The sequence below is a fragment of the Ursus arctos genome, unplaced genomic scaffold, assembly GCF_023065955.2.
Source record: "Ursus arctos isolate Adak ecotype North America unplaced genomic scaffold, UrsArc2.0 scaffold_1, whole genome shotgun sequence".
In the NCBI taxonomy this organism is placed as follows: domain Eukaryota; kingdom Metazoa; phylum Chordata; class Mammalia; order Carnivora; family Ursidae; genus Ursus; species Ursus arctos.
This window is the reverse complement of record NW_026622763.1, coordinates 27604673-27631526: the sequence shown is the minus strand read 5'-3', so window position 1 is coordinate 27631526 and position 26854 is coordinate 27604673. Positions and strand designations below refer to the sequence as shown.

The window sequence follows — 26854 nt, the reverse complement described above, 5'->3', positions numbered from 1 at the left end:
ATTAGGCTTTCGAATGCTTGTAATGCTGTTGTTCAATTCAACAATGGTTTTAAGCTTTGAAGGTCCACGTAGAGCCTGGATTTTGTTTAGAATGGAAGATAGTTTTAACTCTTCAATTTAAGGATAATAATGTTTACTCACATAATTTAAAAACTTGTGGATGTAACTCCAAAGACCTAATCAGTTTCCTTCATTCTTAACTCATTTCCACATCACACCCTGACTCTTCCAAGTTGCAGTTTTAAAAATGAAGTTACCAGACTTCCAGTTACATGTGCATTATTTGCCTTCTCTTGACTCATTTAACCCACAAGCTCCTTCCAAATACAAAATCCTTTAATTCAGAATCACAGAAAAATTTTAATTTAAATGCGGAAGGGACAAATTCCTCATTTTACAGGTAAGAAAACAAGAGACCTAAAAGATCCTGGTGCTCTTTCTACTATGTATTTATTTTATCAATATCTAACATGTGTTTTATCAAAAAAGTGGTTAGGTTGCAGGGAAAAAACATCCAAAATTTGTGAATTTTAAGTCCCAATAGAAAATTCCATTCCTTTAAATTTGTCAAAACAGTATCACAAAGAGAACGTAGACACAACTACGTAACTGAAAGATGGTCACCACTGCTATCGCTTTGCTTTGTGCTTTTTAATTCCTTAATGTTACTCTCTTCATTAAGTGTGGACAAGCAATTGTTGAATACCCAAAATGCATCTTTAGTCTGTGGAGGAGTCAGAACCGAAAGGACAGACAAAATGTAGGTAAAGGAAAGCGTGAGCCTGCCCAGAGGGAAATTAGGACGCGTAGGCGAAGCAGATGTAGCCGAAAGAGGTGCGAGCTGTAGAGCAGGTACAGGTGGCAGGGGAGGGGCCAGGAGCTTCAGCAGGCCAGGGAGAGGAACGGAGACAGGGAGGAGGAACCGTCAGAAAAACTGCAGGAGGAAGCCGAGGCCGATCTAGAGAGCAGCGAAGACCTTCCAGAAGAAAAGAGAAGGCGCCAATGCGAGCTTAGAACAAGACTAGAGGTTTAGAGAAAGAGTACAAAAAGCTGAACAGGCAGAGAGGGGTGCTCATGAGAGATGGAAAGGGCGCGCGGCTAGGTGAGAAGTGAAGCGAAGCCCTCGGGCAGTGGGCAGGTGAGAAGAGAAGCGGAGGCCGTGAGCTGAGGCGGCCCTGTGCGCGCGGGCGGCAACCGCCGCTGAGTCAGGGACCCCGCGCCCTCACCGTCCGGACCGCGTAGGGGGCGGAGTCTTAGGCGCGTGGGCGGGCCAGAGGGCGGGGCCTGCGCCTGACGCGCCCGAAGGCCGCAGCGGCCGCAGGCCGGGAGGGGCGGCGGCGGCGGCGGCCGCGGGGGAGGGGCACGGCGTCAGCGCGTCGCCGGCTGGGCCGCGCCGGTGGCCAGGAGGGAGAGACAAGGAGGAGGAGGAGGAGGTGAGTAGGCTCCGGGCTGGGGAGCCGCGCGGGCCGGCGGGGAGGCGGGGAGCGCGGCCCCTCCCCTTCCCTCCCCGACGCCCGCCTCGCGGGGCCGCGCGGCGCGGAGTTCCCAGAGGGGCAGCGGCGGCGGCGGCGGCGGCGGCGGCGGCGCGGGGAGCTGGGGGTGGGGGGGGCGGAGCTGAGGGCCGCGCGGGCGGTGCGCCTCCCGAGCGCAGGCGCTGCGCTCCTTGCGCCGCCGTCCGCCTGGCGCGCGGAGCCGGGCACACCGGCTGCTGCTTTTCAGTACTGCAGGCTGGCCATTTTCTGATACAATTTTTTTGAGTTCTGCGCTTCGTGCGTGGCAGCTTCCAGCGGCCCTATGGGCCGCCGCCGCCTCGTGCGGCTGGCGACCGGCGGGTGGGGGCTCGTTACTCTCGCGCGGGGAGAAGGGAGGCCGGGTTCCCGGGGTTGGCCCGAGTAGGCGGAGGGACCTCCCTGCCGACCACGGGACTGCCAGGCCCGGTCCCTTGTGACACGCGCCACCGGGCCTTCCTGAGTGGAGCCTTTGCGCCTGTCCCCTTCATCGCTCTCACTTTCCTGCCCTCGCCAGCCCCTCTACCCCTCGGTCGGCTGAAACGAAAGACCTCACTCGCCCCTTACCCCATCCCACCTGTGAGGATCAGGCAAATACTAATTTTGATCGTGATCCGGGCTAACTGTTCCGGTGGAAAGGTTCTCCTAATTTAAGTCTTGTAAGTCCAGACATGTACTCTGCAGCGAAGTTGCAGTACTCCACAATTTAACCTTTAGGCCTGAGGGAGGTTTCTCTCTCTCTTTCTCTCTCTCAAATACTTTAAGAGTCTTCTGAGAACTGTACTGCATTAGATTATCTTTGAGATAATTCTTAAGTTAGCGCCTTGAGGCAGCGTGCTGGGAGGTTCAAAGAGAAGGCTTTACACTTTTTCCTCCACCTGTATCACCGTATGAAATGGAAAACGTTGAGTTGACGGTGATTTTCCATACGAGGTGGGTTTCACAGTGCAGCCCCCGAGTGCTGTGGCTCACCTTGGTTTGTTGGTGCCACCCCTGAAGTTGATTTTAAAGCTCAGTGTAGTGGTCAGGTAAAGGAGCTGCTAAAAAGAAGTTCAGAATAATTTAGTAGAACCATTTTATTGCATTCTGTTAACCTGTTTAACCTTAAGCTAAAGCATGGCAGGAGTTTCATGTAGAAACCCACATACCTACCGAGTGCTGTATCGAATTTTTAATTAGTGCATTCCAGGTCTGATAGGAGTAGGTTTTCCTTAGCTCTTTCTTGCATATTTTCCTTAGGATCTTGTATTTCATGAAAGTTTTAGTATTGAGGGTTCGAGGGAGTACCTTTTGAATCATGCAACTTTCTTTGACAAACTTGTAAACTGAATAGGTAAAATCTAAACCACGATAGTGAGATAAAAATAGGAAACTGAATTTTTAGCATTATCAGTTTGAGAAGTTAAGATGGCTTCTTTACTCCTGTTTTGAAACCCTGTTGACATTTTAATCTTACCTACCACAGAAGTACAGAAATTTCTTTTTGTAAGGGACTTTACAGTTAAATCCAACCCCATTATTTTACAGGGAGAAATTAAAGTTTCTTAAAGATATTTAAATAACAGGAGTTGAATAGAACTAGTTGATTTAATTAACTGAACACTTAAGTATATAATTCAGACCTCCCCAATGAATATTCTTGCACCAAAATTTGTTTTATGTTATTTTTAAAAAAGTCTAGTAATTGCTAAATTTTCTCTTTTCTTTTTCCTGTTTTGAGTATATGCCTTAGTTTGTGATTTGGACCCACTAGATACAAATGATACAAATTATTTCTAGTTAAGACATGTTACATTCTATCAATTGAAAGCAGTACTTTCCAGTTTGTTTGAAATTAGTAATTATTTTTACTTCAAGAATATTTGTTAATATTCTTGATTCAGGTAGTCTGTTTCGATTCCAGGAGATTGGCATTTCAAAAGTCTATATATGTAAGACTGTGATGTATATAACCTTGATATTAATGAGGAAGAAAGGTGCTATACACATGTAGTAACTAAATTCCAGTATCCCCAGCCACCATCACTTTTCTTGGTGGGCCTCAAATGCAGAAGTCCTGAAGTTCTTGTTGGGTGGGGTCATTTCTTTGCATCTTACACACCACAGTGTTTAGGCATTTAGTAAATACTTTTTGGCTTCTGTTCACTTTGCCTGGTGGGGGCTTTGTGAAAGACCATGTCTTATTCTGTCTCTGTATGCCTCGTGTCAATTCTGTGTAGGTCTAGTGTCAAGCGTAGTGGATATTCTCTAAGTGCTTGTGGTCATGTTGGGCTTAATCAAACTTAAGGTAGGTGAGTGTCTGGAAGTCATGAATCATGATTTTGTAAACTTGAAATAATTCGTTTCCGTTTATGTGTTGAATCAGATACTCTATGAGGCCTAATTCCAATATTGAAAGAGGTAGCAGATAACAGATATTTTAGAAAAATTGGGGGAACAAATTTAACATTGAGAATTTTACTCTTTAACATATGTTACTCTCTGTGAACTTGGGAAAAGGACAGTTATTTAAATTTTTTGATAGAACACCTCAGTAGAGCTAAAGTAATATGAATTTTCCAGTGAAATTTTCCACTGGAGCAAAGTTTGACCACCATCAGTTAAGTGACCCTCTAATTGTTACTGTAGGCCACATTTTCAAGTTTTGGTTTCACTTTATAAGGATACATTTCTCAGCATATAGACCGTCATAAGGATCATGATTTTTGGAGTCCGAACTACCTAGGCAAGCTGTCCTGAAATGATATCTTAAAGAGTTTTAGGCTATATTTGTTATGGCATTCTGGTGATACGGTAAAACAAAACAACTCAAAAACCCACTGTATTTTCTTTTTGTGTTAGGCTTATCTCCTCTTTCTTTAATAGATCAGAATAGTGTGTTTTGTTTATTTAAAAAAAATTAACTGAGGAAAATTTTCAAGCATTTGTTTGGAAAGTACCTCCACTCCACCCTTTGAATAGCTTTGGAAAATAATGTGTGAACAAATGCAGGGCCAATTCCTTAGAGTGATTCCTATTTGAATATGTAGAGTCATATAAATAATAGCCTTCACAGGGACAACATCTTTGGACTACATGCATTTTTTTTCTACTACTCTATAACTGAAAACAATTGTACGGTGCAGTAGGGTGGTATTTATGTTATAGGAAGCAGATCATTTCACATGTATCATTTCTGGCTCTTCTGCTAGTCCCAGTCTACGTGTCCTACCCACTGCCAGTTCTATCCCTTTGACCCAGTTTTTGAAATGATTTTTAAGACTGAAAATACATTAAGACCTCTAACCCCTTCCGGAGGTGGGATCTGGAATTATTCTGGTGCCCTGAACATTCATTGCTCACAGAAGTGTGGTATCTCACCATACCATTGGCATTTTTGCAGTTTGACTATGAGATTCTCATTTGTAAAGACAGTTTACTCATTAAGAGTTTTGAAATATATAGCATAAACATTTTAATGAGGGGTATGTGTGAGGCATCTAGAATATTTCGATATAGGTGACATAGGTTTAGATGGAATTAGGCTATAAATTCATTAATCAGTAAGAATTAGTAAGAGTATCTAGTCCTTTCCCCCCACACTTTAAGGTCATACTTAAGTCATTTAAAACAGATGAGTATTTTGTTTTTGAGTATTTATAAAAGTAACCAGAGAAGCAGTTCCACAGCCTTTCTTTAATAAGTGTTAAATAGTCCATAGGGTTGATATGTTTTCTTGTGTTGTTTCTTTTTGTATTCCGATCCCTTGTGGACCTGAAACTTTGTCTTAAGCCTGCTTAAGAACTCTAACCCTTCGTCATCTGACTGTCCTTGCCTTCCCCTCTTCCCCTCAGGGAGCTGGGACCTGTTTTTGTCCACAGGTGGATGGTTGGGGCTCTATTTCAACCGAGGCAGAACTTGCACAGCCAAGATACTGTGATACTGCCTCCGGGACTTGCACTTACTGGATTGACCCCTTACATACTGAGGATAGGCTAGCTGAGAGCTGGGCTCTTTGGCTGTTATGATTTGAGCCCATTTTGAGGGTCAGCTTTTCATTTGCATCAGGCTCTAGAGCACCCTAGACTTCATCCAGTCATTACTTAAGATTCTTTTCCTGACTACGTAGCTGTTGGATTCTTTCCCTTCTTAGCTGAGTCATGTCATAGGTGATTTTTATCCCCCATTTTCAGTGGTGGCTAATTATTTTCAGGCGTTTGATTTTCTACCCTTGTCTTCTCTCAGTTTTGAGCTTTCATTTGACCAAGTAGCTGTTGTACTTTCCCATAGCACATTTGTTCATTATTTGTCTTTCCTTCTAGACCATGTGTATCCCGAGTGTTGAGACCGAATCTGTGCTGTTCCTGGTGGTGTCCTCGGCACTCAGTACAGTGCCTGGCACATAGCAGGTGGTAAATAAATATTAATTAATATAAAATTCATCCTAACAGTGAGTCTGTTATCAGTATGGGAAATCTGTTCTTTTGGAAATTTAGATTTCATATAAGAAGTTTAGACATTTCATCACCATCATTAGTACTACAGTCTGTGTATTGTAAGTTATAAGCAAATCAGTGTAAAAAATAGCTTCATCAGTCATCTGGGAGGGCATTTGTTTCAGAAGAAAAGGTATATATAATTTTCGCCATGTATTGTTAGGTATCGCACATTTCAATTTTTCTTGAGTTTGATTAACAAGTATATATAATATTTCTTACACATTGAAGTTTTATGGCACTATAAAAAAGTGAGTTTAATCACCCTCTTTTTGTTCATTAGTAATTATATACTAAAGGGTAAATTCTCATTAAAAGGCCCTTAAATGCCTGCTCATAAAAAAGAGAGACCTCTTTGATTTTGTTGTCCGTACAATCCTAGTTATTGTTTTTAGGCAAGTCATCAAACTCTTCAGTAGTCTAAACCTTTAATTTGGTTTCAGAACAGTAGTCAGTCATGTATTGAATACCCAAATTACCATGTCTTTACAAGTAATACAAACACTCTGTATTAACAAGGTAATGACCATAACTTTTCTTACAGAATTTCTTGTGCTAATTTTTTAAGAGGACTTATTGAACTAAATTTCCTGTGAAGGCCGAAATCTCATACTTTTAATGATAGTGGAGTATATGCATCTGTGCAGAGAGGAGGGGATGGCATTTTTTGTAGTGGTATTTTTAAGTGGACAGTTTACTAATTATGTTGAGGTAACATTTTACAACTCTAAAAGGAAAACTTCAATTATCTGAATGAAATGAGGTACATGAAATTAATTCAGATAAATGGGGGAATCCTTAGTGTAAATGATGCATGTCAAGAGACATGACCTCAATCTTGATTTTTTTTTTCCTATATATCTGTCAGCTGCTTTTACGTTACTAGATTGTGATTCTTTTTCTGTGATGGGAGGAGGTAAAATTTGCTCCGTAGTTTTTTTGTTTTTTGTTTCCTTTGCCACAAAGGGAATCCAGAACGTGGTATTCTGTGACAAGTATAATTGCTCATCTCTCGCCTGTGCTGCCCTGCCCTTTAAGGTGGTATACCACAGCCTTCCATTTTGTCACCTTCCTGTCAAATGTCAGATGTGTGTGTGGATTCCTTGAGAATATAATTTGTTTGAAATTAAAGCCACACTCCTCTGTCCAATCACAAGATGTTTATACTTCCTAAAAGTTGAGTTACCTAAAGTTAAGATGAATTGAGCTGGGTAGACCTTGATTCCTTCCTTGTCCCCTTAGGGTTTAATATTAAGCAGTATCTTATGATGTAGGACCTTAGCAACAAACAGTAGGGCATAACCCCTGGCTTTTATGGCTCCTTACTTGAAATGAAAATTTTGCTGATTGATTAGAGTTTAGGAAAGCTTTAGGAAACTGATTTCTGCTGTCATTTACTACGTTTTCAGCATTCCTGGGCTCCTGGCATCTGAAAGCTGTTGTATAAAGAGTAGTCTGTGTAGCTGTGATGACATTTTCCTCTAGGCATTTTTTTTTGTTTTGTTTTTAAACAGGTTTATCTCAGCTATAGAGATGTGTGCTGACAGCTATATAAAGTGAATTTTACTTTTTTTTCCGCATTACCTGTCGATGTTTTACCTAAAGCACCTGAGAACGTATCTCTTTATTTTCAGCATGTATCATCTTCCTTTTTTCTCTTGGTCTTTGAGATACAAGATGATTCATATCTTGATTGCCTTGGGTAAAGTGGAAATGATATCAGCAAGCCCTGTATCCAGACCTTGTGAGCAATTCCTAGGTCATTGCCTGAGACCTTCTTAGATACGTGCAGGCACTGTGATTGAAGAGTTTAGGCTTCAGGGTCAGTCCAAACTGATTTTGACCCTGTACCATTTATGAACAGCATGCCGTTGGGAGAAGTTAGTTACTTTTCTGGGTTTCAGTTTCCTTAGAATAATCTTAGCTGGATTGATTTGTTGTCCTATGCCAAAAAGTGTTTAGTAAGTTAGTGAACTATCTACCCAGATCATGGGCTATTTTAAAAGAAATTGCGTTTTGTTCTATTTGAAGACAGAGATAATCAAATCAGTAAAAAATTTTACAAATAGAGGTCTTGCTCAGTTGAATTTAAAACTATGTAAGACTTGGAACCATTGAATTATTTATATACACAGGGTATACTCATATGACATAGAGAGGCAAAATATGTAGCATACTTGTTGGACTAAGACAGACTTGGATGATCAAGCACTTGGATAACCTTGGATAGGGTTATCCTGAAGTTGTAAAGACTTAAGAGGTGAAGTATACAAAATACTTAGTAATGCCTGAATCCATAAATACTCATAGTTGTTCTTGTGACTTCAGACAAGTGACTTCCCCTCTCTCTACCTCAGGTGTCCTTCTTGGTAGCATGAATATTATCAGAGAACTAATAGAGTTGTGATGAGGGTTTAATGAGATAATACATGTAAGTGCTCATTATATGTTATTGGTATTGTTACATTATTGATGCAGTTTCAGAATGAATTGAACCAATTTTGAGTTAAAATGAAAGAATTTGTACAGATATTTAATATAATTCTTTTTTTAAAAAGTATAATTCTTATGTTGGGGGATATTTATTATGGATTTGCAGATGGCAACTTATCATTTATAGCTTTCAGCGTTTCCTTAAGACAACAGTTCTCAAATTGTGATGTGCAGACCTATAGGGGTCACAAGAGCCTTTAAGAGGGATTCGGGAGGCTAAAGCTATTTTCATAGTAGTACTTTTTCTGTTTCCATTGCGTTGACGTTTGCCTTGCTGATACTAAAGCAATGGTGGGTAAAACTGTGAACATCTTAGTAGATATTAAACGGCAGTGGTACCAAACTTTTTTCGTAATTATTGTATTCTTTACTATCATGCTTTTCCAGTAAAAAAAAAACAAAACAGAAAAGCCAGTTTCACAGAAGAATGTCATTGATAAAGCAGTAAAAATAATTTTATTAAATCTTGATCCTTGAGTATACTTTGTTTTAATATTCTTTGTGATGAAGTAGGAAATATGCAAAAAGCATTTCTTCTGTATATCTGGAGTACATTGGTTGACTCAAGGAAAACCCTTCTGTGATTTTTTTTGAGTTGCAAGCTGAATTAGTCATATTTTGCATGAAACATCATTTTTACTTATAATAATGACTACCAAACTATGATCGTTTAGACTTAGATATTTGGCAGTCATTTTCTTGAAAATGAATAAAATGAGCCTGTCACTTTGGGGAAAACAACTGGTAGTATTTGTTGCCAATGATAAAATTTGAGCTTTCAAGCGAAAATTAAAATTTTGGAAACCTTGTATCACCTGCTGTGCCCTTGACAGCTTCCCAATATGTAAAGATTTTTCTGATGAGATGGGTGGTGATATTAATGAATGTGAGTTTTTGCTTTGGTATTAATTAATTATGTCAAAATTTGGAATATAAACATAATGCAAGAAAACGATACCTTCAAAGTGATCAATGTTACAAAATTGTGGGTAAGAGACCCTTCTAAAAAGCAAGTAACAGAATACAAAGAGTTCATGTGATAATAGGTTCCATATAATAGATAACCTTTAAATTCCTACTTGTCAGGTTTTGGTGTAGTATCAAAGAAGAATGTTCACAATTATCTGAAAAGGCAATTAATATTAACATATACTTCCTTTTTTCTATTATAGTCAAAACAACATATCACAACAGATTGAATATAGAAGCAGATACAAGAATTCATCTGTCTTCTATTAAATTAGACATGCAAGAAATTTATTTTTTTTTAGGAAAGTACTTTTTCATAAAATATGTTGTCATATTAAACATGTCATAAAATTTTAAAATGAATTAACTTTTACACTTTCTCATGTAATTTCTATTACAGTAAATATTGATAGTTATAACTCACATTAACAAAACCTCTCAAGAATTCTCAATATTTGAGGACACAAAGGAATCCTGATACTAAAAAGTGTAAACTATTCCCTTAAGGGAAGAAGGCTGGATTCGTCAAATGAGTGAAGTTCTAAGGTGTTTAATCTTTTGGGTATTCCTTTGGAATATGGGCTACATGCCTCTACTTTTTCCTGGTAGTAAGGGTATGTTGCTGGACTCTGTGTCATTCTCCAAGTGGGCATAGGGTTCCTGTATGTATTGTTGAAGAAGATTCTCATTTTCATTTAAGATTGATGCTACCTAAATGGTTGCTCAGAATTGAGATATGGTTAATGGTATTTCAGTCAGCCTCTTCATTTTTGGTACTATTCATTCGTTTGTGTTAGAGCTATTCATGCAGTTTTCAGAGTTGTTCACCATGGCAGTCTATTTCAAGATTCTAGTGAAATTCACTTTGCTGAAAATAAAATGACATTTTCTCTGAAGTCTTTACATGAGGCTAATCTGTCCTGCTGTAAAGTCTTCCTGACATTTCGTAGCTATTTTTTAGTACAGTCTACAGCTTATCAGTGTGTTTGTGAATTAATTATTTGCAGCAATATAATATGAATTACAGATGACTTCTGTAGTGCCATTAATAATATGGGCATAGCCTCATCATGGACTCTTTTATTTTTTTTATTTTTTTAAGATTTTATTTATTTATTTGGCCGAGAGAGAGGCAGCGAGAGAGGGAACACAAGCAGGAGGAGTGGGAGAGGGAGAAGCAGGCTTCCCGCGGAGCAGGGAGCCGGATGCGGTGCTCGATCCCAGAATGCTGGGATCACGCCCTGAGCCGAAGGCGGACGCTTAACGACTGAGCCACCCAGGCGCCCCTCATCATGGACTCTTGACATGTTTCTTTGGGGAATTATATTCTCAGTGCTGGAAATCTAGCCAAATACATTTCTCCAGCGTAGTCAGTGGCAAGAAACCTTCCTTTTCCCCTTACAATGGAGTTGGGGTTGTTAAAGCTTTGACAGACTCAAGACAGGCATTCTGAGGCACGGCTCAAGAAACACAGGTATTTTGAGCACTCCAAGTGTGTAAAGGGTGATGGGTAGCACTCTCAGATGAAGCAGATATAGAAATTTTGGGCTAAGTAGGCAATGATGAAGGGAAAAAGGGGAAGGGATGTTCTGAATGCTGCTTGGGGTGGATACATTCCCTTTTGGGGTGGTTGCTAAAAAATAAGAGATGTCTTAACATGGGTATTTCTAGGATGGGAAATCCATCTATATAGAGGTTTGTCTTGTTGTGCTCTTATGTTTGGTTATTGTATGACCTGAGCTCAAGAAACAGAATGATCGGCCAGTTGGGAAGGTTAAACTCATGGATTTGTAGGCCAGAGTTTTGAATGTAAAGGGAAATAGTAAACTTCAGGAGCATTCATGATCAGGAGGAGTAGTGGAGGCCAGGAGGATGTTGGAATATGCAGACTGTTCACAGGTCCGGAGTAAATTCATGTTACAGGGTGCTTGTTAGAGCAGGGGTAGAACTAGCTATCAGCCAGCACAAATCGGTCAATGACTGCTGTGACTCAGTCTACTATCCTAGGATCTCTAGCGGGAAATAGAGAATTTTAAGACTGGTATTAGTGTAGGAAGTCTGTTATGGAGAATAGTTAACATAAAGCAGAAATCCAGAACCAGGAGAACTTAGGGATACAGAAGAGGCCAACGTTGGAAAGGTATTTGATTTGAAGCTGAGCTTCTTGTTTTCTTCCTGCCCAAGGGCAGTATTGACTCTTTGGATTGAGGCAAAGCTGAACCAAAGTGGAAAGCAAAGTAACTATAGCTGTCTACACTGTAGTGACAGGCCTACCCAGAAATATTTGTTAAACAAATGCATGAAAGTAAAGCAAGGGAACAACTGGGTCATTGCACCTCAGGTTCTTAATGCAGCAGACACTAGGTGCCTATTAACCTATCTACTTGATATCCTCTAGGTCAGGGGTTGGCAAACTTTTTTTTTCAAGCACCAGAAAGTAAAGATATTCTTCTTTATGGGTCATATAGCCAATGTTGTATGTACTTAAGTCTGCCATTATAGCATGAAAGCAGGCATAGAGAAATACGTAAATGAGTGAGTAGCTATGGTTCCAATAAAATCTTATTTATGGAGTCTGAAATTTGAATTTCATATAATTTCACATGTCACAAAGTATTTATCTTTTTTAAAAAACGTTTTTCAACCATTTAAAAATACAAAATCTGTTCTTAGATCATGGCTGTACAAGAATAGGCAGTGGGATGAATTTTGGCCTATGGGCTCTAGGTTGCTGACCCCTGTTTTAGTCAAATAGATCACTGTCAATCATAATGCTGAAAGCTTAGCATTACTGAAATAGATATTCTCTAGGACAATGCTGTTGGTGACACTGTCTTGTTTTATAGGTGACACTGATGATAAAAATCCGTTCAAGAATTTAGATGTGACATCTGCAGCAGGTTCAGATCTCTCAGCTATAAGACAAACTGGATACTTCGTAAAGATTTTCATCTGTTATGCACAGAGCCAAAATCCGTTACTGAAATTGTCTGGTTGAGCTGCCTGCTGGGTCCAGTGATGCACTAGTAGACAAAGAAGTTGAAAGAGAAGGATGGCATGTTCTTTGGATGACTGGCAGATTGTGACACCAAAATGGCATCAAGCCCTACTGTGATTCCAAGGACTTCATGATTAAATAAAAATTCCTTTTTTTTTTTTGGTGGGGAGGGGTAGTTGAAGTAAATTTGGTCTTTACTGGGGGTAATGTGTAATGTATTATCATTCCATAGTGATACATGGTAATTACTTTGGTAATCAAACTTTAAAGGTTCTGTCTGTTTATGGAACTTATGTAGTTACCACCTTTTAGTATCGGATTCCCATTAGGGAACTATGATAAAGAAAAACATCTGCTTAAACTAAAAAAATTAACCTAAAAAGGTTAAAGACTTATCATTTTTACAAGAAAGCTTCTGCTTTGGGGGTTCTTGAGATGTTGCTCTCCCACAGCATATATAAAATATGTTTCTGGGGTGCCTGGGTGGCTCAGTCGGTTAAGTGTCCGACTCTTGATTTCAGCTCAGGGCATGATCTCAGGGTCATCAGATCAATCCCTGTGTTGGCTCACACTGGGCTTGAAGCCTGCTTAAGATTCTCTCTCTCTTTCTCCCTCTCACTCTCTCTTTTCCTCTCAAAAAAAAAAAGTTTCTGTTTGCAAAAAGCTACTGTACCCAGAATTTTCTAAGAAAACATTCTTTTGTGTGGGCTCTTGAACTCAACAGTAGAAAATCACACTTTACAGTACTAGGTGCATAGAACAGTTGAATTAAAAAATTAGTATCTTTAGACCTGTTAACTAAATTCACTTAAAATGATTTCGTGAGCAGGTGTGAATTGAAAATGAACCTGTATTTTCTAGAACCATTGAATCACAAAACTGGAACATCAAAGTATTCTCTGAATCAAATCAATATTTTATTTGGTTAGAGCCCCTGCTTTTGGTATATATTTGTTTATTCCAGTTGTAGAGGAGCAGTTGTAGAAAGCAGTGCTGGGAAATGAAGTGGGTGGATTCTCAATGTTGAATTCCATTTTTTTTTTTTTTCCCCAGTGAATCTTGAACATTTTTTTATCTTAGCATTCAACAAAAACTTTGGCATGCCAGGATATAAAATATAGATTACATTTTATATAGTTCATGCAGCTCATCTACAAACAGAAAAAGATTCCCTCATGACTTACCTTGAAAGCTATTCAGGGTATATACTATTCAGGACATATACGGTTTTATTCAAGGCATATACTATTCAGTTTGTCCGTGTGCCACTGCCACTGCTATCAAAGTGCAATGCAACTAACATAGCTATCCTGCTAGGAAAAAGATCTGTGGGTTGCTGAGTAGTAGAAGTTAGACACATCTGATTTACAAGTCAGATTAGAGATCAGAATCATACGATAGCTTTATGTGGAATTGATTTCATTTCATGGTTTTTAAGCTATTTTTTCATTGAAAGCAGTGTCTATAACTGAAAGACAGGTGTGGTGTAGCATTTGAATGCCTTAAACTCTTGAATCTGGAATGAAAGGGATATTCTTATAGTTGTTCAGATCCTAGAACTCAGGGATTTTGGAATAAAATGCTCTTGTCATTTATTGTGCCATAATTAAACTACCCTGTGGATTTTATTTGGGTTAATATGATTAATATTTGGAAAACTTTGCCATTTTCCTATATGAGGCACGTTAGGAAAGACAGTTGTGTGTGTTTAAATAAAGCAGCAAACAGCTTCTTACCTTATAAGATATATTTAATAAAAATTATGTGGGTTTAACATTGATAATCCATTCAAATCAGGAATTCTCTGGTCTTCTGGAAATCAGTGAGGGGGAGGGAACAATAAAAGAGCACTTTATAAATAGCAATTCCCCCCCCAAATCACACTTTTTTCAAAATATATGGAAAAATGCATAACTATAGCTTGATAGGTTGTAGTTACTCTTAATTCACCTGTTCTTATTGAAATCGAGAAGACATGTCATAAAAGTATAGAAAAAGTAGTTCATTGCAGAAAAGGTAATGCTGTTTATTGGATTTGAGAATATAGTGGCAAAAAAAATCTGTGTTAATCTTTTTGATTGAGCCAATAATTTATTTGAGTGTAATCAGGAGAAGAAGGAAATCCAGGTGTTTAAAACTAGCTTTGTATCAGTGGTTAAAATGGTGTTTAGTTTTATTCTCCCCCAATCCCCATGTGTTAAGTTCTCATGAATTGATTTCTGAGATAACAAAACATAGGGATTTAGAGGGTTTTGAGAATTCATCAGTTACATTTTTTTGTCCACTGATTGTTTTACATAGGACCTGTTTGTTTATGATATTTACAGGACATGAGGAACACTACAAATTCTGACTTTCATGGACTTCAAAAAAAGACTTTGAAGGAAGATTAATGACAAGTTAGTAGTAGGCATACACTACTGTGTTAATTTTAGTAGAGCAGTGACTGTTTAGGTGGATCCTTCCCCTGTTGCCTTGGCCTCTAACTTCATAATCCACTGGCTAAAACTGCTTTTCAGTAAGGCAAGTGAGAGGCAATTTTATGAATGGAGAAAGTGAGGCTATCCTAGACATTGGGAAACGAGTGGAATGTAAAGGGAGAATGAGATCGTAAATATGGTAGGTAACAAGATATAGATGGGCTGTCCATTTTTGGATTGACAAGGGTGCTAGAGGAAGGGTATCAGTAGAATAGAGTGGTTTATTATGTACTGTTTATTTGAAAGCCTCCTGTTTAGTAGGTCTCGACTAAGCTACTTTGCATCAGTTTTAATTCTTTCCGCAACCTTTGAAGCAAGAGCAATTATCCCAGTTTCCTGATGAGGAAAGATACCAAGGGGTATACCCAAGGTCTTAGAAGTCCCACATTGTGTCTCGGATTATATAGGGGCCTTTTCTCTCCAGTCATTGTCTGATAAATGAAGAAATAAAAAAGTAATCTGAAGCACCAGCATGTAGTATGGGAAGATTTTAGGATTAATGGCTTTTAATATAAATGGCTTCATGTTGGTGTTGCAGAAGGATGTTGGAGCCTCCTTGGAAAGCAGTGAGGCAGTACATTTGCAAATATTGTATCTGGACTCTAGAACTCCTCCAACTAATGGGTTACCTTTGATATTAGTTAATATAGTATTGTATAACTGTGTTTTCAAGTGTAAGTCATGCCATGATACAAAATCCGTATATGAAAGGCGGGTGATAATGAGCTGCCACAGTAACTTATATATATATCATAAGCTAGATTGGATTAACTTCAAATAGAATGTGCACAAAAGTGCTTGAAAGAGGGTTGGTTTAAGCAGTCTGATACAGTTGCGGTGACTACCGAACAATTGGGTTGTGGGAAAAACAGTGGAAAAGAGTCACGAAACCCATTAAAATGAGCACCATAGGTGTTTAAAGGCTTTACAAGTAGACCTAGACAGCCCATAACCAAACATTATCTCTTTGGAAAGGACACATTCAGTCACTTGATTTAGGAAAGTGCCTTAGCAGCAGTATTTTTAAATGTAAAAGACAACTGCGGTAGGACATTGGAGTCAAATGATCCAACTGTTTTTTTCAGGTATAGAGTGAAATGATAAGGAATCTTTGCCCTTGTCATTCATTGGTAATTTAGGAGTGAAGTAAAAAAAGCACAGCCAAGGTGGCAGCATGGTCAAGTAGCTTAAATATGAGTACTTTGGCACCTTGGTGAAGAATGTGGTATTGAAGACAGGAAAAAATGGTTGAAATTACTGAACTCAAGATGTTAGAATGCAAAATAATTATTTTAATTGCTTGAAAATACAGGGAAAAAAGTAGGAAACAAATCCCACAAAGGGTAAGAATTAAGGAGGGCTATTCAAGAGTGAAGTGGTTGTATGATATTCCTAGATAGAGTTTTTACTCAAAAAAAGAAAAATTGGTGAGAGAGGTTAGGAAAAGTGATTTAGAAAGAGGTGTTACTGGGGCGCCTGGGTGGCGCAGTCGTTGGGTGTCTGCGTTCGGCTCGGGGCGTGGTCCTGGAGTTCCGGGATCGAGTCCCACATCAGGCTCCTCCACTCGGAGCCTGCTTCTTCCTCTCCCGCTCCCCTGCTGTGTTCCCTCTCTCGCTGGCTGTCTCTCTGTCGCATAAATAAATAAAATCTTAAAAAAAAAAAAAAGAGAGATGTTACTAAATTAGGGAAGTAAGCTCCTCAAAGATTGTTAGTAGGCAGAGAAAGTATTGGATAAGTGGGGAAAGAGTGATTTTTATTTTTATTTTTATTTTTATTTTTAAAAAAAGATTTTATTTATTTAATTGCCAGAGAGACAGCCAGTTGGAGAGGGAACACAAGCAGGGGGAGTGGGAGAGGACGAAGCAGGCTCCCCGCGGAGGAGCCTGATGGCGGGGCTTGATCCCAGAACGCCGGGATCACGCCCTGAGCCGAAGGCAGATGCTTAACGACTGAGCCACCCAGGCGCCCCAAGAGTGATTTTTAGCATGAAGTTGCATTCATACTTTAGTCAAAAGTGACCACCTGTTTTAGGTTATGACCTCCCAAGAAAAGACAAGCTGATTACTCTCTTTCATTCTGTGAAAGCTTATGGATTTTTCTATAGGCTACAATCGGTGAACCTTGTGAGAGTGGGTAAACACTTTGGACTTGGATTTGGGTTTTAGAATCTGATTTAGGCTGTAAGTTTGTTATGTTTATTACCAATAACATTTTCAACATTCACTAAGAGATTACATTTTACATTAGCTGGCTATCCTTGGCATTGTCCAGAAGTAAGATATCAGATGTGATTTAAATCAACTTTATTGGGTATAATTTATATACAAAAATACACTCATTTTTAAGTGTGTAGTTAATGAATTTTGACATGTGTATCTACTCATATAAACTACCCCCCCATTCAAGATATAGAACATTTTTAACATCCCCCAAAACTGCTCTTCTGCCTCTTTCAGTCAGTCCTTCCCTCTCCTCCCTGAAGACAATTACTGTTCTGATTTCTATTTTCCTTAGATTAGAAAACTTGTTCTTGAAATTTACATGGAGTCCTAGAGCATAAACTGTTTTGTGTCTGGTTTCTTTTCCTCAACGTAGTAGTTTGGAGATTTATCCATATGTTATGTGTATTAGTGGTTCGTTCTGTTTTGCTGCTTAATAATGTTCTGTTTTACCACAATTTGTTTATCCATTATTTTGTTAATAGACATTTGATTTTTTTTTTCTTTTTTTTGGCTATTGTGTAAAGCTGCTATTAACAGGATTCTTCTATGAGTCTTTTTGTGGTTTAATTTCTTTTGATTAAATATATAAGAGTCATAGGACTGGTTTATGTTTAACTTTAGAAGTGTATATATAACTTTATATGTATAACTTTTCCAAACTCACACCATTCTCAGCATGCATTTTTCATTCATTATTGTAAATCTTTATGCTTTGTACTAGTTATGGATACTGGTTTTTACTAAATGGTTTCTCTAACCAGAGAACTTTCAGGAGTATTCTTTATGTAATAATTGAAATCTAGTAAATAGTTTTATAATGTATTTATTTTTAAAAAATCATAACTTATATGGTATATCTAACATTGACTTAAGTAGTTCAACTTGGTTTGTTGTACAGAATTTTAAATTTTCATTTCTTTTGTAGGTAGCATATGTTTGAATTTTAAAGTGTGCATTCTCCATTTTATGTAGTGGCTCTTTATTAAATGTATATATAATTAAATGAGATGTTTGACATACGAATAATATACTAATCTACTAAGGTAAAGTTTGTATCACCAAATGAGGAGTCTCTTTCTTTCCTTTTTCTTGATGTATTTTGTCAATAGAACCCCCCTCCTTTTTTTGGTAAATCCTTATTTCACATTGGTTGCTTATATTAGGTAGCTGTAATGTACGGGAATCGCACCTTGGATAATAGGATGATGACCAGGACTTGTTTGTTTCAGGATTTTAGGTCAAGCTCCAAAGCTGAAAATAAAGGTTACCAACTATCCTTGCCTTCTAAGGAGGGATGTGGTACTTAGTAAAAGAGAATAGAAGTGCAGCACCCACTTCCCATATATAACAGAAATTAGAAAAGAGGGGAGTATTGTAAGTGTCATTCAGATGAGGAATTGTTAATCTATTGGAGTTAGTTCTGTGATCTTTCCCTGTTTTTTTCCCAAAAGGACCTTTTGTTCCCAGCCCAGAATTTGGGTGTGTCTACCAGAAGTGTAGATTGCTATTTAACATCTTGCCTGGATATTTAATGAGCTACAGAATCTTGTGTCTTTTACTGCAGTGGCAACTTCCAGAGAGTTATTGAGGGAGCATGACATCTGTTTTCTAGAGTTTGGGGCATTCCTGAACATAGATTCGTTTCTGGAGGAGAGGAGAATAACTGGAGACAGGTCGAGTGAGAGGGTAGTAATGGAAATATTTGACATTTGTCTATCTGGTATGGTAAGAAAGCATGAGGTTTTTTTTTGTTTTTTTTGTTTTTTGTTTTTTTGTGGACCAAGTGGACGCCATGGGACGTAACCAGGTTAAAGTTATCTTGGTAGTTGCTAGCAGGGAGAGCTTGCAGTATGAAGAAACTGTGGGTAGGATAGTAAAAGGTCAGCCTTAGAATGCATCCCCTGCGCCAAGAAGCTATGCATGGTGTAGCTTGCTGTAACTTACAGCTTAAATGCTGCTGTGAAGACTTGAAATGTACTGTCTAAATGGGGTGCCTTTGAGAAAGAAGGTATTATCAATGATTACGCAAGGATAACATCATCCTGCTTCATGGTCATCCAGTAAACCCCCATGGATATTGGCACACAGGGCATTTGTCCATCTTCTGCCTATCCTGATTTGTGGGAACTAGAAAGTTGAGGGAGGAAGTAGAGAAAATTGAAAGAGCCAGGAAGAATATTGAAAAAAAAAATGAATTATGTTCTTTCTCTTGGCTTGCCTGGGGTTGGGGTGGGGTTGTGTGGATACTCTTTGAATAAGATATGAAATTGAAGATTTAAATTGGACTAGATTATATGTTATAATACTAGAAAGTGATTGAGAAGCAGTAGGATTTATCTGGGACATTATGGAGAGATCGGGAAGTGAGATCTGGAAGAGTATATTTAAAGTGATGAAAGGAAATTAAAGCATTTATCCCATTAAGTTCTATTTATTTGATCATTTTCTTAGTTTAATAGTATTTTAAGCTAAACAGATGTTCAGTGAGTACCTACAATATGATATGTGAGGTATCGTGTTAAGCATTTTAGGGAAGGCAAAGATGGCTAAGACTTTTGGCCCCGAGGGATCTTCTGCTTTACCGTGTAGAGCTAAGTAAGTGGTGGAATGACCTAGGTGCTCTAGACATGTAAGTGGCAATGCTGTGGGAATGTGGAAAGAACTGAATACTGCTTGGGTTCAGGGCAGGCTTTGTGGTCTAGGCTGAATTTTGTCTGGGCCTTGAAGGAGGAGAAGGGAGCAGCTGGGAAGAAAGGCATTCCAGCATGAGGTAATAACACAATTGGAAATGACTAGACACCTAGAAAGGAATAATGCTCATTTCACACTGAAAATTTTATGTTTTAGAAAATGGTTTCAAGCACTAGTTAAGCTTGCTTGCCCATGTTATAATTCTGGTTGAAGTTTGGTATTCTTACATGTCATTTTTGTATTTCCTTAGTAATGTACAAAATGGTGTCTTTCTTTTTGAGATGTAGTGTGGAAGTGTTATTCACTTTAGATCCTAGATGATTATAAGCATCCAAAACCAAACTTCTAAATCTAATCACAAAGTCTATTACTTTCCTTGATTTAAAACAGTAAAATGTAGAGAAGATGATGATTTTTACATATGATCTTAAGCATTTGGCAGTGCAATTAGTTTCATAACAAGCGATTGTTTTTTAAAGCCTTCCCAGAATAAGAATGAGTATCTTGATGCTGGTGTCACTTTTAAATAGCTATAGTTCCAGGAATGTGTCTGTTCACGTTGTTATCTTAAATACACACCTTATCTATCCATATTGCTGTACTTCAGATGTGAAAGTAAAAATAAAGGTGTGAAGTGCCTAGCAGACTTGTATGGATTTATGTAAATCAGAAAACATACAAACAATCCATTAGTGTTGAGGCCTTAATGTATTAAATTCGAGTGTGGACTATTTTGTGAAAGTTGCACGCACACACACACACACACACGCACACAGACACTCCTCATACCCAGTGATTTACTTTGCAAAAAAAAAAAAATAATAATGAAAATCTTTAATTTATAAGAGGTTTTTTTTCTCTGAACTGCTGACACATATCCAATTGTGATACCTCCATATGGATATTTAAAGGTATTTAAATAGAAAATGCTCAAAACTCAACTGATCTTTTTTACTCAAACTTCTTTCATTTTTAGTCTTCCCCATCTTAGTAAATGACATGTTTATCCCTGTTACTCAGACCAAAAACCTTGGAGTCCTCCTTATCTCTTCTCTTTTCATATCCACACCTCGTTTGTCAGTAGTTCATATTGCTTTACCATCAAAATACATGTAGAATCTGAATCTTACCACCTCTCAGCACCTCCACTATCACCTGGTTCAAGTCATCTTCTCTTACTTGGATTATTTTAATATCTCCTGACTGTTCTTTCAGCTTCTTAAAATCTTCAACCCATAATCCAGCACTTCAGTCTAGTCTCAGTGCAGTAGCCAAAATAATCGTGGTTAAAACAAGTTAAATCCTGTCATTCTTCAATTAAAAACTTCAGTAGTCTCCTTTCTTCCTCAGTGCAAAAGCTAAAGTCTTTGTAGTGGCCTATGAGACTGTACAGGACACTGCCCCATCTGCAACCTGATCTTTTGACTGTCTTGGATTTTAGATCCTAAATTAGCCTTTGCATTTGAAAGCACCATTTGGTTATATGCATTATCCTTCAATATCATGTTTAATTTGATTTGTAATATTTTTTAATGATTTGAAAATCTTTGTTTATGAGGGATATCATTTTTTGGGGGGGAGTGTTATGGACCCAATATTTGTGTCTCCCCAAAACTTATGTGTTGAAGCCATAACTCCCAACATGATGGTATTTGGAGGTGGGACCTTTGGAAGGCAGTTAGGTCTGGAAGAGGTCATGTGGGTGAGGACCCCATAATGGGATTAGTGTCCTTTTAAGAAGAGGAAGAGTCCAGAGCATGCTTGCTCACTCTCCCCACCATATGAGGACATGTGAGGACACAGCGAGAAGGCATCTTTCTATAAAGCCAGAAAGGGGGTCCTCACTGGGAAACCAACTTGGTCAGCACCTTGATCTTGGAATTCCCTGCCTGCAGAACTATGAGAAATAAATTCCTCTTGTTGAGCCACTCATTTTATGGTATTTTATTATGGCAGCTCAAGCTGATGGGACCATGTAATGTTTTTGTCAGATTTTGGTATCAAGGTAATGGTCATCTCATTAGAAAAATCATTTGAAAAATCCAGCAACCTTTTATTAAACTAGGAATAAAAGGAAATTTCCTCAGTATGATAAAAGACATCTATGTAAAAACAGAGCTATGTAATGTTGAAAGAGTGAATGCTTTTCTCCAAGGTCAGGAACGAGGCAAGAATGTTGTTGTCACCAATTCTATTCAATATTATACTAGAGGTTCTAGTCAAGACAATTAGGTAAGAAAAAGAAACACAAGCATCCAGATTGGAAAGAAGAAATAAAACTATATTTGTAGATGACAGGATCTTTATAGAAAGTTTTAAGAAATCATTAAAATCTATTAAAACTAATAAATGATCAGCAAATTGCAACATACAAGAGCAGTATACAGAAATCAATTGTATTTCTATATACCAACAATGAACAATATAAAAGTGAAATTAAGAAAATTCATTTATAATAGCAACAAAAAATCAAATAGGAACACATTTAACAAAAGCAGTAGAAAAACTGTCCAAAACCTACCAAAACTGTTGGAAGACCATAAATAAATAGAAGTTGCATGTTTGTGTATCAGAGGACTTAATATTGTGATGTTGGCAGTAGACTACCAAATATCTACAGATTCAAGGCAATCTCTATCAAAATCCTATCTGCCCCCCCCCCTTTTTTAATGAAAAACTGATCCTAAAATTTATATGGAAATTCAGGGTACCTAAGATAGTAAAAACAATTCCGAAAAAGAATAAAAGTGAAGGACCTCTCCTAATTTTAAAACTTACTACAAAGCTACAGTTACCAAGGCAGTGACGCTGGTATAATGAGAGACGTAAAGACCAATGAAATAGAATTGAGAGTCCAGGAACAAATGCTAATGCTTATGATCAGTTGATTTTTGACAAGAGTGCTGACATAATTTAATAGGGAAAGACTAGTCTTTTCAACAAATGGTGCTGGGACAGCTGTGTATCCATTAGCAAAAGAATAAAGTTGGACCCTTTCCTTAACCATGCATTAAAATTGATGCCAAATGGATTATAGACCTAAATGTAAGAACTAAAACTATAATACTTAGAAGAAAATATAAAAGTCAGTCTTCATGTAGTTGGGTTAAGCAGAGCCTTCTGAGAAAACATCAGAAGCACAAGTGACGAAAAAATAGATAAATTGGACTTCATCAATATTGAAAACTTCTTCAAAAGAAACCCTCAAGACAGTGAAAAGCCAGCCCACCAACTGGGAGAGAATATTTGCAAATCATATCTCTGGTAAGGGACTTGTATCCACAATATATAAAGGACTCTTAAAATTCAAAAACATATTTGTCAAAAGACAAATGACTTAAAATTGTGCAAAGTATCTGAATAGACACATTTTGGGGGCAATATGAAAAATGTCTATTTGTCCCATCTGTTCTTTACTTCTTTGTTCTTTTCCTGCTTTCTTTTGGATTAGTTAAGTATTTTAGTGTTTATTTTTACATCACCTTTTGGGTTATAAGTTATATATATCCTTGTATATTTATTTCACTTAGTGGTTCCTATAAGATTTATAATACACATCCCAGTCTATATTCAATGCACATTATACCACTTTATATATCATTTAAGAATTTTACAACAATCTGGCATGTTCCCCCTGTTCTTTGTTGTATTGTTGTGTATTTTACCTCTGTGTATTATGTGAAACAACATTAAATTTTTTTTTTCTTTAAACAGTCAATTTTATTCTAGAGGAATTAACAAATCAGAAAAAAGCCCATTATCTTGACCTGCATAATTACCTTTGCTTGTGCTTTTCATTCCTTCATGTAGATCTTTACTTTCATATAGTATAATTTTTCTTCAGTTTGGTGAACTTTAACATTTCTTAGAGCACAGGCCTGCTGTCAACAAATTCTCACTTTTTATTTGAAATTTTTTTTTAGCTTTCATTTTTCAATTGTACCCTGACAGTTTCTTTTCCCCTTCGATTTCTTCTGCTCTTTAAAAAATATCTTCCCATCGTCTTCTGGCTTACATTTTTTCCCCTTTTCTTTGGATGAGAAGTCAGTGGGGTTCCGTATCATTTTTCCCAGGGACTTAGTATGATATTTCTTGATGTAGTTTTTAAAAATATGTATCTGTTTAAGGTTTATTGAGTTTCTTAAATCTGTAGATTTCTGGTTTTCCTCAGTTTTGAAAACTTGTAGGCTGTTATTTTTTCAAAAATTTTTTCTGCTTCTCTCTTTTGGGTATTTTAGTTATGCATATGGTGACTAGTTATTTTATTATACGTTGGTGACTAGATATTATTACACAGGCCACCAGGTTGAATTCAGTTTCTCTCCTTTTTTCCCCCTCGTCTGTTGCTTTTTTGGATAGTTTTTATTGTTACGCCTTCAATTTAAAGGATCTTCTCTTCTATATTGTCACAAGACCATCTAGTGAATTTTTTTCTTTTAAAGACTTTTTGATTTAATTTCTGGAAGTTTTACTTTTTAAGATAGCTTTCATTTCTTTCATTATCGTTTTAAACATAAATTCTTGAATACATTCATAAGTAGTGTTTTAATGTACTTGCTGTTTTAAAGTCCTAGTATGCTATTTCCATTGTTTCTGCCATTTCTGCATCATTTCTTTTTTTCTCTGTATCATTTCTTATTGTTTTGTCTTGGTTGAGTCACATTTTTCTTCTTCACATGTGTGGTAATTTTTTGTTAGTTGATGGGCATTGTGAATGTTGCATTGTTGAGTGCCTTGATTTTATTGCCTTAAAAAAAAAAAACATTAGTTTTGGCAGGCAGTTTTAAATTCTTTGTGGATCAGCTTGATTTTCTTGAGGCTGGTTTTTATGCTTTGTAGGATTGTTCTTGAGTAGTCTTTACTCTAGAGCTAATTTAATCCTATTACTAATGTGTGACCCTTTTTCATGCTCTGCTGAATACCATGTGTATTCAATGAAGTCTCTCTGCTCTTCTGTTGTAATCTTGAATGTCTTCTAGGCCTATGTGACCTTTGGCTAGTGTTCATGTTATTACTCTCGGTTCTTCAGCTAGCCTCATGGAGTCTTATAATATTTATTGGAAATGTGCATATGGGATCCCTATTAAGATACATGGAGCTTTTGCTCTGTATTGCTCCTTTCTCATATGCACTGTATCCTTACAAATTCCAGTTACCTCAGCCTCCCTGGAGCTCTAAAATCTGTTTCCTCAACTCAGCTGGACCACTTTGCACTTTTTATCTCCTCTCACTGTGGTCCATAGAGTGCTTCTAGGTAGAAGCCCTGTGGTGAGTCATAGGGCTCCCTTATTGATTTCACTTCTTCAGGGATCACAGTTCTGTACTACCATATTGTCCAATGTCTGAAAACAGTTTTGTATATTTTGTACAGTTTTCAGGTTGATTATAGTGGGAAGAGGGCATGTCTGGTGCCAGTTATTCCATCGTAGCGAGCATTTGAAATATCCTCTTACTCTCTTTTAGTACTGAAATTGTCAGAAAAAAAAAAGTTTTTGGGTATATTAAAAAAGATTTTTGTTTATATCCTGATATTAAAAATCGTTGAACACTGTTCAGCTCCTTCCTTCCTTCAACCTCTTTCTCGATGTCTTTTTAAAATTGTGTCCCACAAACTTCTACAGCCTTGGCGTATTGAAGATGCTCCTCTAATAGTTTTCCTTATTTCTTTTTTCCTTCTCCAGTATTTTGTTCATATTGAGACCAATTTCAGTTTTCAGTGACTCTCTTCTTTGAAACTATTATTTATTTTTTGATTGTCCTTATTATTCACAAAAGGGAGTTTTTTTTTTTTTTTAAAGATTTTATTTATTTATTCGACAGAGATAGAGACAGCCAACGAGAGAGGGAACACAAGCAGGGGGAGTGGGAGAGGAAGAAGCAGGCTCATAGCGGAGGAACCTAATGTGGGGCTCGATCCCATAACGCCGGGATCACGCCCTGAGCTGAAGGCAGACACTTAACCGCTGTGCCACCCAGGCGCCCCGCACAAAAGGGAGTTTTAAAATTTAATCCTGACATTTAAGGACCTCTCTAGTTAGGCTTTAGTCTGCTTTGTTTACCCTCATTTTCAACCTTTTATACCTAACACATGCTCCAATATTTTGGTCAGCATTCCTATACTTAAATACTATCTTTTTTTCTTTGATAATATTATTTTCTTTGCTGAAGCCCCCCCCCCTTTTTTTTAAAGATTTTATTTATTTATTTGACAGAGGGAGAGACAGCCAGTGAGAGAGGGAACACAAGCAGGGGGAGTGGGAGAGGAAGAAGCAGGCTCCTAGCGAAGGAGCCTGATGTGGGGCTCAGTCCCAGAACTCCGGGATCACGCCCTGAGCTGAAGGCAGACACTTAACGACTGAGCCCCCAGGAGCCCCTGAAACCCCCTTTTCACCTCTCCCTGTCAAAATCCTAATCATTCTTGAAGTCTCTCGTTTCTTTATGGTGGTGCTTTTCTTACTTGAATGTTACAGTCCTTTGAATATTTGTCAAGTAGTCCTTACTAAACTATAAGCTCATTGAATGCTTTGCTCATCGTTTGGTTCTCCCATAGTGCCTTACCAGCCTAGAATCTGGCACACAGTTGATGTTCTGTAAATGTTTATTGAATATTTATGTGAACAGTTTTTTAAAATAGGAAGCCTTTAGCAGATCTTCAAGCAGATCTCCAGTGTGGTCTGTTGAATGAATATGCTTATGTGTAAGAGTGTCCTAACTACTACAGGCATCGTTTTGCATGGCTACAGTTCTAGAGTAGGGATTAGATAGAAATAAAGGGTCCATTTATCTGATTTCAGTAGTGTTCAGCCAGTAAAGATGGAACGGCAGTGGGCAATCTGAGGTGCTATACTAACTCATTCTCTAATATAATCCATATCTTTCTCTTTTTGTTTAACTTTTATGGCAATCCTCTGGATTAACCTGTTTTGGTCAGCGTATCTTTTAGTGAGGGACAGGAGCTATTTATGATGGCATGGGTGAATGCAAGTAAGCCATCAATGACTTGTATACAAATGGTAGA

General features: G+C 37.9%; 1 protein-coding gene across 14 annotated transcripts in view; it reads left to right on the top strand.

Annotated features, from left to right (window-relative positions):
• The first annotated feature begins 1335 nt into the window (after positions 1-1335).
• Positions 1336-26854, top strand: part of GTDC1 (glycosyltransferase like domain containing 1) — a 403975-nt gene continuing 378456 nt past the window's right edge. For 7 of the 14 annotated variants that reach the window (XM_057317422.1, XM_057317444.1, XM_048214605.2 and 4 more), the window contains exon 1: positions 1344-1433. The gene's annotated coding sequence lies outside the window, so the exon portion shown is untranslated. Of the gene's footprint in view, positions 1434-5809; positions 5900-26854 lie in introns of all 14 variants that reach the window. The other 7 variants (XR_008961106.1, XM_057317423.1, XM_057317431.1 and 4 more) reach the window with 2 other exon arrangements.